Source organism: Haliotis asinina, chromosome 3, assembly GCF_037392515.1.
Source record: "Haliotis asinina isolate JCU_RB_2024 chromosome 3, JCU_Hal_asi_v2, whole genome shotgun sequence".
NCBI lineage: Eukaryota > Metazoa > Mollusca > Gastropoda > Lepetellida > Haliotidae > Haliotis > Haliotis asinina.
Window position 1 is genome coordinate 45,683,099 of NC_090282.1, and position 12,365 is coordinate 45,695,463.

Sequence of the window (12,365 nt, forward strand, 5' to 3'; positions counted from 1 at the left end):
ATTAGCAATCAGGTCGAGGATGAATATCATGTGTTATTTGAGTGCAAGCACTACCGAGACCTGCGAAATAAATATCTTCAGCACTTATGTACAGGAAATAAGGATCAACATTCTATGAAAAAATCTATTAAATTCTAAGAATAAAGATGTTATTATCTCGACGCACGTTTTCTGAAAAATGTGTTTATTTTTAGAGGTAAAACGTGATATGTATGCAAATTTTGAAAAAAAACCCTTGTAACTGTACTGTGGGTCGTTTGGCCTAAAATACTGAACAAACCGTCTGTCTGTCTGTGTGAAGTTGCTGGTAGGTTTCAGTAGTATCAAAATCAAGAGGTACATAACAGTATGGCAATGTGAACTTCAGAGATTCTGCAAAGCTCCGATTCCCACTGTGTGAATCGTTCTCTAAGTTCTCTGTTGCTGATCTCATCTTCCCAGGTTCTCCTGGATTTCCACATGTTTTGAATCAACACCTTGGCACGGGCAGTGAATGGTGTCAGGTATCCAAGGGGATCATATTGGGTGGCAAGTGCTTGATATACAGCTTTCATATTCAGTGTGTCATAGGAGACAAATCGGTATTTGTAGGACAGTAAATCATAGTCACACTTCCAACAGAGGCCAAGAGCCGCTTCATCTGCACTGTCCTGATTCAGGGTTGACCAGAGTTCAAAAGAGGTTGATTTAGCCTCAACAGACAAGCCAGGTAACACTTCAGGTACGTTGGATGTCCACTGAATCCACCTTCCTGTAAAACTTGTTTAAGATTTGTGACCAGTTCTTTTGCTTTTACTGGATCTGTTAAACTGTCAAGACAGTTGTGTACATAAAGGGCTTCCTTCACACACCTGGCGACTTATGGTAATTGTTCTTGTGATGTGATTATTATTGTGCTTCTGCAGGGCATATGTTGCACAACATGGACTGCAAGTGGTACCGAATGGCAAAACTTGCCACCGGTATAGGGTAGGTTCAACGTCAGTATTCATGTATCGCCAAATGAATCTCAGTAACGGCTGATCTTTAAACAGGAGTCGTACTTGGTGAAACATTGCTTTTATGTCACCTGAGATAGCAATCTTATTTCTTCGGAATCTCAACAACACACCTAACAGAGAAGATCCAATGATGGGGCCTGGTAGCAGTTGGTTGTTGAGATTTTCTCCCTGATACTCATAAGAACAACTGAAAACAAGACAAGGTTTCCCCTTATGCTCCACAATATGATGCGGAATGAACCAGGATTCCTCAGACCTATTTGCATCGTCCTCACTGATCGCTCTGACGTAATTGGAATTGACAAGTTTCTGAATCTCATTGTTGTGAGTTGAGAACAATTCTGGTTTGCTCAAATGGTGTTTTGAGTTCGTTTCAGGCTTGGCATCACAGCTTCTTTGCTTTCATGAAGGGTAGCAGCGGTATTCCGTCGAAGTAATGGAGTGGCATAGTGAATCTCGTCCTTAATTGTCAACTTGACAGTGCCACTATCCAAGATAGACAAGGCCTGTTTGTCCTCTTTTGACCTAGTCACCTGTTTGCTTAAATAGGGTATTATGTCCATTTTCCACAGATTCTCAACATGATGCATCAATTTCTCATCGTCCCTTTGCAGGTTTGAGAGAAAACAAGTAGTCTGGGCGTTATTGACTGGCAACTGAGAGGGTCCCTGTACTGCCCTTCCAAACTTCGTACACACTGCAACTGCCTGGAGTGCAAAACTTGATTTGGCTCAACTGGTACTATGATGTTGGCATTATCAGAGCCAGTTCGAATGGTTGGACATACATTGTGTATGGCAGGAACAGCTGGACCTTGGAGATGAGGGTACTTTCTCTGAAGGGAATCAACATCATTATTCAGACAGGGCAATGTGGTCAGAAGTAAACGCATCTCGAATTGTGAATCTCTCACTTGGATGATCAAGCGGGGAAATGTCAAAATTCACAGAATGGCCATGGCAGTCGAAATTTCCACGTCTGATTCTAAACAGGAGAATACTGGCTGGTTTCTTCAATAACCCAAGTTGATTTGCTGTAGACGAAATACTCATTGTCCTCATGGGCCCATCGTCTAATATAGCAAAAGTCTGAAAACTGCAGGTAGGACCATGGAGAATGGCACTATTTTCAGCATGATGCTTGCTGGATTGGTTGGCTGATCCAGAAACGGTTGCTTGACTTTGGTGTGCTGGAAACTCTTCCTGATGTGAACATTTGCATAATGTAGTATGGTGAGGTCAAGTTTGTTACATTTCATGCACAACTTCTTTAGGTTACACTGTTTAGCGGTATGAGTTCGTCCACAGTTCCAGCATCTGTGCTTTTCTCTTCCAGTTGACACCTCCACTTACGTACAGTTTATTGAATTCTGACCATGTGCTGATGTGATGCTGTTTGTTGCAATAAGCACAGTATCCTGTTCGTTGATTCCCTCTTGCTCCATAACTGTTATTGCTTTCCAGTTGACCTGACTTAGAGTTATTCGAGTTGAAGACTGAGGTAGGCATTTGTGATGAACTCTTCTACACTACTGGAATCGATATATCTTGTATAGGCTTTGGGGCTTGATACACACTGGCTGCCTTATGAGCAATTTTCTTGGCCCGAGCTTTCAGCTTCAACCAGTCCGAGAAGTGAAGATGATTGTAAGTCCTGTCTTCATCCAAACTCAAGATGCGTTTGTTCAGGCAATACTCAATAAACCCATGCCGGTTGGTTTGTGGCAGTTTACTCAAAAGACGATCTACATGTGACCCACATCTTAGTTCAAAACCATTGTCTCCCTCAAGGCACCGAAGCATTCCAACCAATGTATGCACAGAAAGTGCGAGATTTTCAAATGTACCAAAGTCATTGTATCTCACTGTAAGAAGATTCATGATCATGGCTAATTCACTTTGGACCAACTGTCTTGGCTGACCATATGTTTCTTTAAGAGCTTGCATAGCACTAGCGCTCGCTTCATGTCATACGAGAAAGCCTCAGCAAGGCGTTTTGGAGAACCACCCAGTCTATTCAGCAACACTTGAAACTTATACTGTTCTGACAGTTGGACGTGGCTATCTACAATACTGTAAAAGAAGGCCATCTTGAGGATAGCAAAGACTCTCTCCTTACCATTAGCAAACGACGGAAGTGTAGGCTGGAGGATTCCATAGGATGAGGCAACCAATCGTTCTGTCATGTATGGTTCATTAGGAGGTCATGGCTCTTGGTGAGACTGGAAACTTTGTTGAGTATTGGAGTCAAACCTTGGGAAGTATGTCACATGTCTGACTTGAGGAGGCAAACCGGAATTAGATGGCAAATTGTCAGGATTATGAATGTATTTGTCAACTACTTCAGTCTGCGTTCCATGCAGAGGGGTGATCTCATCACTCAATTCTTTATCTGGAAGTACAGATGTAGACACTGCAGCGTGAGGGTCTGGCAAGGACTTGTGAGACAAAGAGAGCTCAGTTTTAGGCGTAACAATGGCAGAGTTATGATCTAGCAACTGATCAACCAGTTCTACTTCTGCTAACTGCCTCCCTACTTTACGTAACGGCCTCCTACGGGAGACTTCCATCTGAAAACGCTCTCTTTCCTTCAAAGCTTTCCTTTCTTGCAGCTGTGCCTGAATTCTTGCATGAATTATATCTTCCTCTGCCTACTTTTGTGACTCAAAGCTTCATCTTCTACTTTAGCTGTCGAAATATCTAAGTGTCTATCTTCACTCTGTCTACATTTCAACTCCTCTAATTCAGCATGTTTCCTGAATTTCTCAAGCTTTGTAGTTTGCATTCCTGACTGCTTATAACAGTCTGCTGGAAAGACTGCTGGAAGAGTATTTACTCACATTTGAACTTCCAGATCGATGTGAAGAATGAGATTTTCTAGACACTCTAGTAGACTTCTATGACATAAGACTGAGTCCTCCTACAGCTCCTAATTCTTCTTCCATTGTCCCAGTATGAACACTTTTGCCCTTATTTACATCCTTAGTGTTAAGAATAGACAAAGTCCCACACACGTACTCCTGAAGATAGGTTGGTGGCCTTCTCTCCCTTTTCTCTCTGTTACTAGCCATAATTCCAATATTTCACAAAGTTCAAAATATCCAGATATCCGACTCGCAGGATCATGAAAAATAGTAAATGCTGGTTCTGGTTTCATTAGTTTAATTCACTGGTTCAGGCTTCATGGCATCAAGGTGTCACACACACATACACTCTCACTCAAGAGCACATGTTGTCCAGGTCACATCAGGTATAAAAGTTGGATTCAAGGGTGGAAAGTAATACTGATTACAGTTACTGGGTGGATTATGAATAGTATCATGGAGCCGAATCAGATTAGGAAAAATAATCACTTCTCTTTAACAGGCTATGATGGTCGGCGGGGCGGTAGTAAACGCCCCGGCATTTTCCGGTAGCAATTTCCTATTCTCTGAACTACATGAGTCGAACGCCGTTGGCAGATGTTCATGAAAATTGAGTCCCGGGATGGCCTTCACCGTTGGCACACGAATGTCGGTGAAAGAATAGATATCAGAGTCCTCAAACCTATGATTGTTAATGTACTATGTAAGGCACTGGAAGACTATAAGTACTTATCAGCTACAATCGTAGTGGAAAAAACTATTCATTTTGGTTGTGCATCAACGCGAGGATATAGATAGTTTTGTCCACTACGCTTTGCAAACATTTCAAGACGAATGTTGGGAGTATGGTGGCTGATTAGGGCCATCGCTTTCTGGCCTTAAAATTTGGAGGTGAGGAAGTGATATCGCATGTCGTCTTGCCTGTGTATGACTTAATCCAACAGGAAGCTGAATCATTTGTTTTAGTCGCACAGAATAAAATGCACATGCTTTAAAATTCTATGGCATTTTTGTAATTAATCTTTTAACTTGTCTAGCCAATAATCCAACAATAACCCTAGAAACCGAGAGTGTTTCGTTGAAATAAATGAGTGTTTTGAAAGCCTGTGAAAAGGATAACAATCATTATTATTAAATCAAATTAGTCCTGGATTAATTCCTGGCTTACATTTCCCTATTGTCATTTCCCTTGTTAAATGCCACTATTATTAATAACACACAATTACTGTCCCTACTGTTCACTTGAAGGTAAGGATAAATCCTAAACTTATTCATATCCCGGTTGTGTTTCACAATCTGCACGGGTATGATTCACATTTGATTATGCAAGTTATTTCAAAGGTAGAAGGCAACATATCTTGTATCCCAAACAATGGAACAATGGAAAGATATATATCCTTTTCGCTAAATGGGTTGAGACTCATTTATGGTGTTCAGTTTCTGTTGTCGTCTCTAGACAGTTTGGTAAAGGCTAATAACGACTTAGCTATAACTAAAGAGAAAACTAGAGCTACGTAAGCGTATCTACCCGTAGAAATAGTATGGATGACCGGTCTAAGTTTAATGAGACACAGTTACCTCCCATTGATTGCTTCTATAGCAAGCTGACCGACGCGTCTGTCTCCAAAGACGATTACAAACACGCAAAAAACGTATGGGAAAAACTGGGTTGTAAGAATCTGGATGATTACCATGATTTATATTTGAAAACAGCCTTGTTGTTTTTTCCTGATGTTTTCAAGATATTCAGAAAGATGTGCTCTCAACAATACAGGTTGGACCTGGCATGGTATTACTCGAGTTCTGGGCTCTCGTGGGATGCCATACTCAAGACAACAGGTGGGAAGTTAGAATTATTCACCGATTACGATATGCATCTGTTTATCAAGAAAGGGTACAGGTGGGTATTTCTATGGTATCAAAACGTTACGCCAAAGCTACCGAGTATGCCAACAACCTGTACGGCTAGGCTATGAGTCAATACCTACCCATGGGTGGATTCGAATGGGTGCCTGAGTGTAATTTTCAATCTGTGATAAACACTGGGGGTGTGGGGGATACCCCCAGTAGTTATTTACTCGAAGTGGACTTAGAGTATCCGAGGAATTACACACATCGCACAACAGCTACCACCAAGCCCCCGAATGTTTTTCCCTCAGACATTATATATTAATGGCAATATAATTTTAATTATAACATAACATGAGGGTCGATTACTGGGAGCAATGGCTGTGGTTGGGGGTGTGGCTCCCACTTTGGTTTAAATAACATATATAATGAAACAGCAGCAGTGGCTACTACACCAGCTACGGTCACCCACAATGTGTAATTATTTGCTCTTGTGCCTGGCTAAGGCGTTCTTTCTACCAGCTTCAACTCTGTTTTCGTTCTACTTCTTGGTGACATGCGCCACTGGCTTCTGGGTTTGCAGCCGGCTGTCCACAAAACTCGGCTCTGGAATCTTGTTATCTCTTCCTGGGCAGCATCCATCTTGTATAACATTATTATGTTTTACAGATTAGGATAGAATGCTGCAGAGAAGGCTCGGGTGATCCTGGCACAGTCAGGCTGGTAAAGCTCATCATCAGCTCAGGGCCCTCACCCCCTCTACATGCAGCCTAGACAGCGGATGGGACTTCTCCCAGGAACACTGCCTCGTCCATACAGCAGTACATTGCCATCAGCAAAATCAACTTCAAATTTCAGATTGTGTCCAACAGCCTTGGTACGCTTAAAATAGCTGTGGAATTCCTTGCTTTCATCGTGAGTCTTGACGTGCATCACCAGAGGATCATCCGATAAATATATATGTGCAAAAGTACACAATAACATTCTGTCATGAAGAGCTTCCACAGTAATCAGACCCCGACCTCCAGAATTGACTTGGATGTATAAAGGATTAAGAGAGGAACGAGGGTGGTGTGCTCTGTTATCAGACATGATCCTTCTGGTCAGACTTGGCCTGGCCAAGACTTTGGATGTCTTGTTTGGTCCAATCAACTGCTCCAAGATGACTGGCACAGCAAAAGTGTTAGAGGCTTTGACCTTGTTTCGTGCATTTAGCTTTGAACTCCAGATTTTCTTTAAACAAGATTTATACTCGGCCCGAAGTTTTTCTTGAATCTGAGCATTCTGGAGCTTGTCTCAAATTTGCATTCCAAGATAGGTGTAGGCTTGATCTTCCACAAGACGCTCAATAACTCCTCCCCCTTGTAACCTGACCAATCCATCATCGGTCACCTTGCCACGTTTCAAATGAAGAGTATTACCTTTGTCAAGTCCAAATGTCATGCCAATATGTTATTATTTGTTTTATTAAATTTACAATGCTTTGCCGTGATGATCGCTTCTGTCATCGGGGCTAGATACATACCATATTTTTATATAAAGCACAACTGATATAGCTCAAGGCATTATCGATAAATGGGTCCTTCTCTAAGTCCTCCCACAAATAGAGACGACGTTCCGGTGGGATTGGTAAAAGGTCCGACGCTATGCCTGTGTAAATCTGGGTGATAGTAGAACCTATCACTTTTGTCATCTGAGCCCTGAGTTGTGCCTTATTGCCTAGCGTATAATTTCCTCATCTGACATTTTCTGAATTTTACATCAGTTATGTTATCGCTTAAATATTGTTTTACCTTACCACCCACAACTAGTGTTATCAGTCTGTCTCGCTGCTTGTTGTCCTCTGAAACTAACATCTGTTCCAGTAATTCATCGCATTCCATTTTATAATAAAGTAGTCTTGTTTTGATTTTTTAAAAATAATATCCAACACACACTAAACACAGAGAGATAAAGGTTAGGTTACACACGACTAGAACTTCAAAAACCGAAATTACAAAAACATTACTAAAATTTACTAAAACATTACTAAAAATTACTAAAACATTACTAAAAATTACTAAACTATTACTTGGTAATCCACTGGTTGGTCGGTTTTCAACACGATCTTGGCATGTTTAGTTTCAGCGAGCTGTTTCTTCACACGTTCCCGTTCTGGTTTACTCATCACATTGTTCTCTCTCAAACACTCCTCGAACGAATCCCTGTCCTTGAAGTGAAATAATGTCACCCATCAAGTCTGCTCTCTCAAATCTTTCAAAATCGAGTTGAATTTTTGTGTCAGCACCCAGATGCTGTGATTTGTGTGTCGGCCTGAAAACGCTAAATACGAGAGCATGTCTCATATTTTCGTTATCTCTCTATTAGCGCTGCATTCGTCCAGGATGAACAACGTCCGTTTTCCTTTAAATTGGTTGTGACAACTTGTTAGGCGCGCCCCCTGGTCCGTCATCACCCAAAATCTATCCTTGTAATTCTTGTTCATGTCTATAGTAGGGCATAACATGATGATTTTGTCAAAAACTCTACTGATGTTGATTATGATGAAGATACTTCGTTTACTAGTTGATCATTGAACAATCAACTATTGAAAACAAAAGTAGACGATTATTACGATGGATTAAAAAGCGGAAAAACCTACGTCGAGCATCAGGGTCGAGACTGTTCGAAGTTTACCATAGGCGATAAGGGCATTCTACGTCTTAAGGATAACCCGGAGATTGACATCAATAACAGGCGCACTAGAAAACCACTTGCCTTGTCAACTCTAGTCAGTCGCCATGGTACCAAATTTATCCGTGAAAAACTAAACATGTAGGATTATGGTGGTGCAAAACCTAAGATTCTTCCAAAGGTCGTCCAAGATTTGCAAGCTACCAGATCCGAACTGAGTAGTAGTAGGGGTGACATTACACATCATGCTACAGAAGCGTCGGACAGCATCGAGAAACTGTTGGGTAGTTACTCAGACAAGGCGTTGCCGGGGTTTAAATTTCGAAGGAGGGAACTGTACAGCCTAGACGAAGCCTTAAAACATATATGTGGAGAACTCGTGAACAACATGGGAAAACTGGACAAACTCGACGAGCACATCGCTAGTGAAAAAAAACAAACTTAGCGAAACGGAAGACGAGGACGAGAGACGTACATGATTGGAATCTGCTTCCTCGAATCATGAACAGCTTTGCTCCCAGATCAGCCGCATTCAGGGGACAATCGATAGAATACTGAACGAGGAAACCACGTTGGCCGACAGGATCCGAATATTGTTCCGTGAGCAAGGTATCACCATTGCCAGCGTTCTAACAGCATTGGGCTTCATCATATCAACTATTGTAGTATCTGTTACTGGAGGGGGTTCCTTCCCCCAGTCGGGTTCCCTCAAACCCCACGCCAGGAGTTGACATCAGAGACTAGATAAAAAAGCATCTGAAATCGCTCGGAGGGACCCTGGCTAAACGCGCTGGTAAGGCCGCAGAAGCCCTTCCTGGTATACTAGGAAGTATTGTATCGCGGCTGCTCAGCAAGCTGGGTAAAACTGTCACGTGGCTTGGTCAAGATCTGTGGGCATTCATCGTCGCCTTGGATGGACTGGTGTACGTTGCAGCTAGGAAGGTGTGGGGTTCCTCCCACTAAGGAATTTTTAGCCAAATGAGGCACAAGCCAACCACAACCCCTCCGACAACTAACGATGCTTTACGGTCGATGTACTGTTGATTAGATGCCTTTTTTAATCTTTGGCTCTGGTGGTGATGCCACTATACCCGTTTCACCAGTTGTGGATAGTTGTACGTGGGAGACGTTGACGTCGGTGTTAACACCCAATTTTTGATTGGCCGTGGCGATGATTATTTCATTCTTGTAGCCCGTTATTTTATTGATTCTCAGACGCATGTCACTCGGAGCCATGTATAATCCCACACCGAACACGTAGTCGACTTTTGACCTGGCATATTGCAAAGTGTCCTGGTATCGTTATATAGAGACGTTGGGTTTTGTAAATACATGTTCACTGACTTTGCATTCGATCCAATCAAAAATCATCTCAGTAGAGATGGTGAACTACTCCGTGGCTGGAAATGTCATTCGACCAAGTACAAACCAGGACTTGAAACTGACAATAGTTTGCACCAGTTTCCATCAGTTTCCATCAGATCCAGTCATCCGAGAAAAATAGATGTGTATAGAGATGTTGGGTTTTGTAAATACATGTTGCAGAGAGTCATGTTGGAGCGTTCACACATTCCATTCCCCATAGGGTGGTATGGTGTAGTTCGTGACTTGTTGATCTTCAGTAGCTGACATAACTCCTGCATTAGCTTGAAGTGAAGTTGGCTCCTTGATCCGTGTGGAAGCGCTTAGGCATTCCATAATGTTCCATAATAGTTAAAGAAAGCTTCAGCAGTCGTCTTGGCCGTGATGTTTTTGGTTGGGTATGCCTGGGCATAACGGGTGAACTGGTCAGTCACTACTAGAACATGTTGCAGTCCTCCTTTTGATGGTTCTAGAGTGAGAAAGTCCATGCACACAAGCTCTAGTTTCAGAAATTGAGCACTTTAAGCACAAAACTTCCAGTTTATGGGCGGAGTAGTTTCGTTCAGAAGGCTTCAATCCTCTACTTGCATATGCAATTACCCGTTGGTGGCCATCCAGGTGCTGACAGAGTACTGCTCCCAAACCGTGTGTGCTTGTATCTGTGTGAAGTTCAAAGGGCTTTGTGCAGTCAGCATACCCCAGAACTGGAGGCAAAGAAAGGCATGTCTTCATTCTATCAAAGGCTCACTTCTGGTCCTGACCAAACTCGAAACCATTAGTCTTTTGAGGTTTGCTTCCTTGATCTTTTGACAGTCTTTGGCATCAAGTCAGACAGAGGTCTTGCAATGCTGGAAAAATTCTTCACAAATTTACGGTAATAACCAGCAAATCCGAGAAACTTCCTAACTTCCTCAGATGTTGATGGTGTAGGCCAGTTTTTTTTTATCTTGTCCACCTTCTCTGGGTCTGCCTCTGTACCATCAGCATAAACGATATATCCAACATATCTTACTGGGCGTTTGAAAAACTTGCACTTTTTCGGAGCAAGCTTGAGACATTATTGAAGTCGCTGGAAAACCATCTCCAGATGTTGAATATGTTCCTCATGAGTCTTGGAAAAGATGATGAGGTCATCAAGGTAGACGAGGCAAATCTTCAGATGGAGACCTTCTAGACACTGTTCCATAAGACGCTGATATGTTGCTGGGGCATTGGAGAGTCCAAATGGCATTCTGTTATATTCGAAGAAGCCCAAAAGTTCACCAGTAAAGCAGTTCTTTCCTCATGGCTCTCCTCGATCTCAACCTGGTGGTATCCGCTCTTCATGTCCAGAACTGAGAAATAGGTCATACCTCCTAAACAGTCTAACAGCTCCTCGATAAGTGGTAGGGCATAAGCATATATACACATCCTCGTGAGTTCCATTTTTCTTTTTGCTAAGAAGACATTAGATGCCCAAAGATGCACAAAGATCTTCAGATGACTCTGGCAGACAACAGCTGTTGTAAGTGACTTCGAACCTCATCAGACATGGCTGGTGGTATTTGACGATGTCTCGTTTGAAAGGATGGTAATCTGTTAATTCAATGCTGTGTCGAACAGCTTAGGAGTGGCCAAGGTCCTCTTCATGTTTGGAAAAAATATCTTTGAACCTCAGGATAACATCAAGGCCTTGCTCTGTCTCCTGAGACGTCAAATTCTCTTTCTCTATTTCCAATTGTTCAGTCGGAGCCTCCTCATCTAAAGGTTGTCCACGTGATGCTTCTTGTATGGTTACTGGCAGAAGTTCACAAAGTAACGTTCGGGGAGGTATAACTATGGTACAGGGTGGTGACATGGACTTCAGTTACATCAGGACCGTCCTTATCATAAGTGATGACGGTTGGAGCTAGTATTTCAACATCAGAAGAAATGGAGACTTGGGACGTGGGTTGAAGAGAGGCACATAGTCTAGGTGTCTTCAGTCCCTTGGTTAACTGACCCTTCACTCCAACTCTACTATTAGCAGGGATCAGGACATTCTTCTCCTCAGCGCTCCTCACCAGTCCAGGTCTCCACTTGTTCTTTTTCTCCTAGAACAATAGTCCTGTAGGTTAAAATACCATGGAGTCCGCAATGAGGCCTTCTGTAAAAACTTGTCTCCATGTTAATTCCTGCAGGTATTCAATAAACAGTTTAAGACGTTTGTTCCTAGAAGCACTGGTACTTCAGCACTGTATCTAGTAGCAGGCACTGCAAGAAATAAACATGGAATAGCATCAACATCAATCCCTCCTCCGGTGAGTGTTACATCCATTTTGATGAATCCTTTATCATGTAAAGTGTATTGATTATGAAATGTTTAGTTAATGTTAAAAATCAGCAGTCATTCGTGACCAACTCGCGTTATGCCGTGGCATGCCTTGTAGCGATTTGTCACCCACGTGCTTTTTTAGACAAGAACTACTTCAAATAAGAATAAATTATAGCACTACATGTACCAGAAGCACTCGGACATTACTGTTTTTAAAGAACTGAACCCATGTGACAAAAATATTTCCGATAAGACAAACAAGGAAATTTTGTTGAAAACATATTATATTCAACGATTCTCTGATGCTTCCTATCCTTCCAAATGT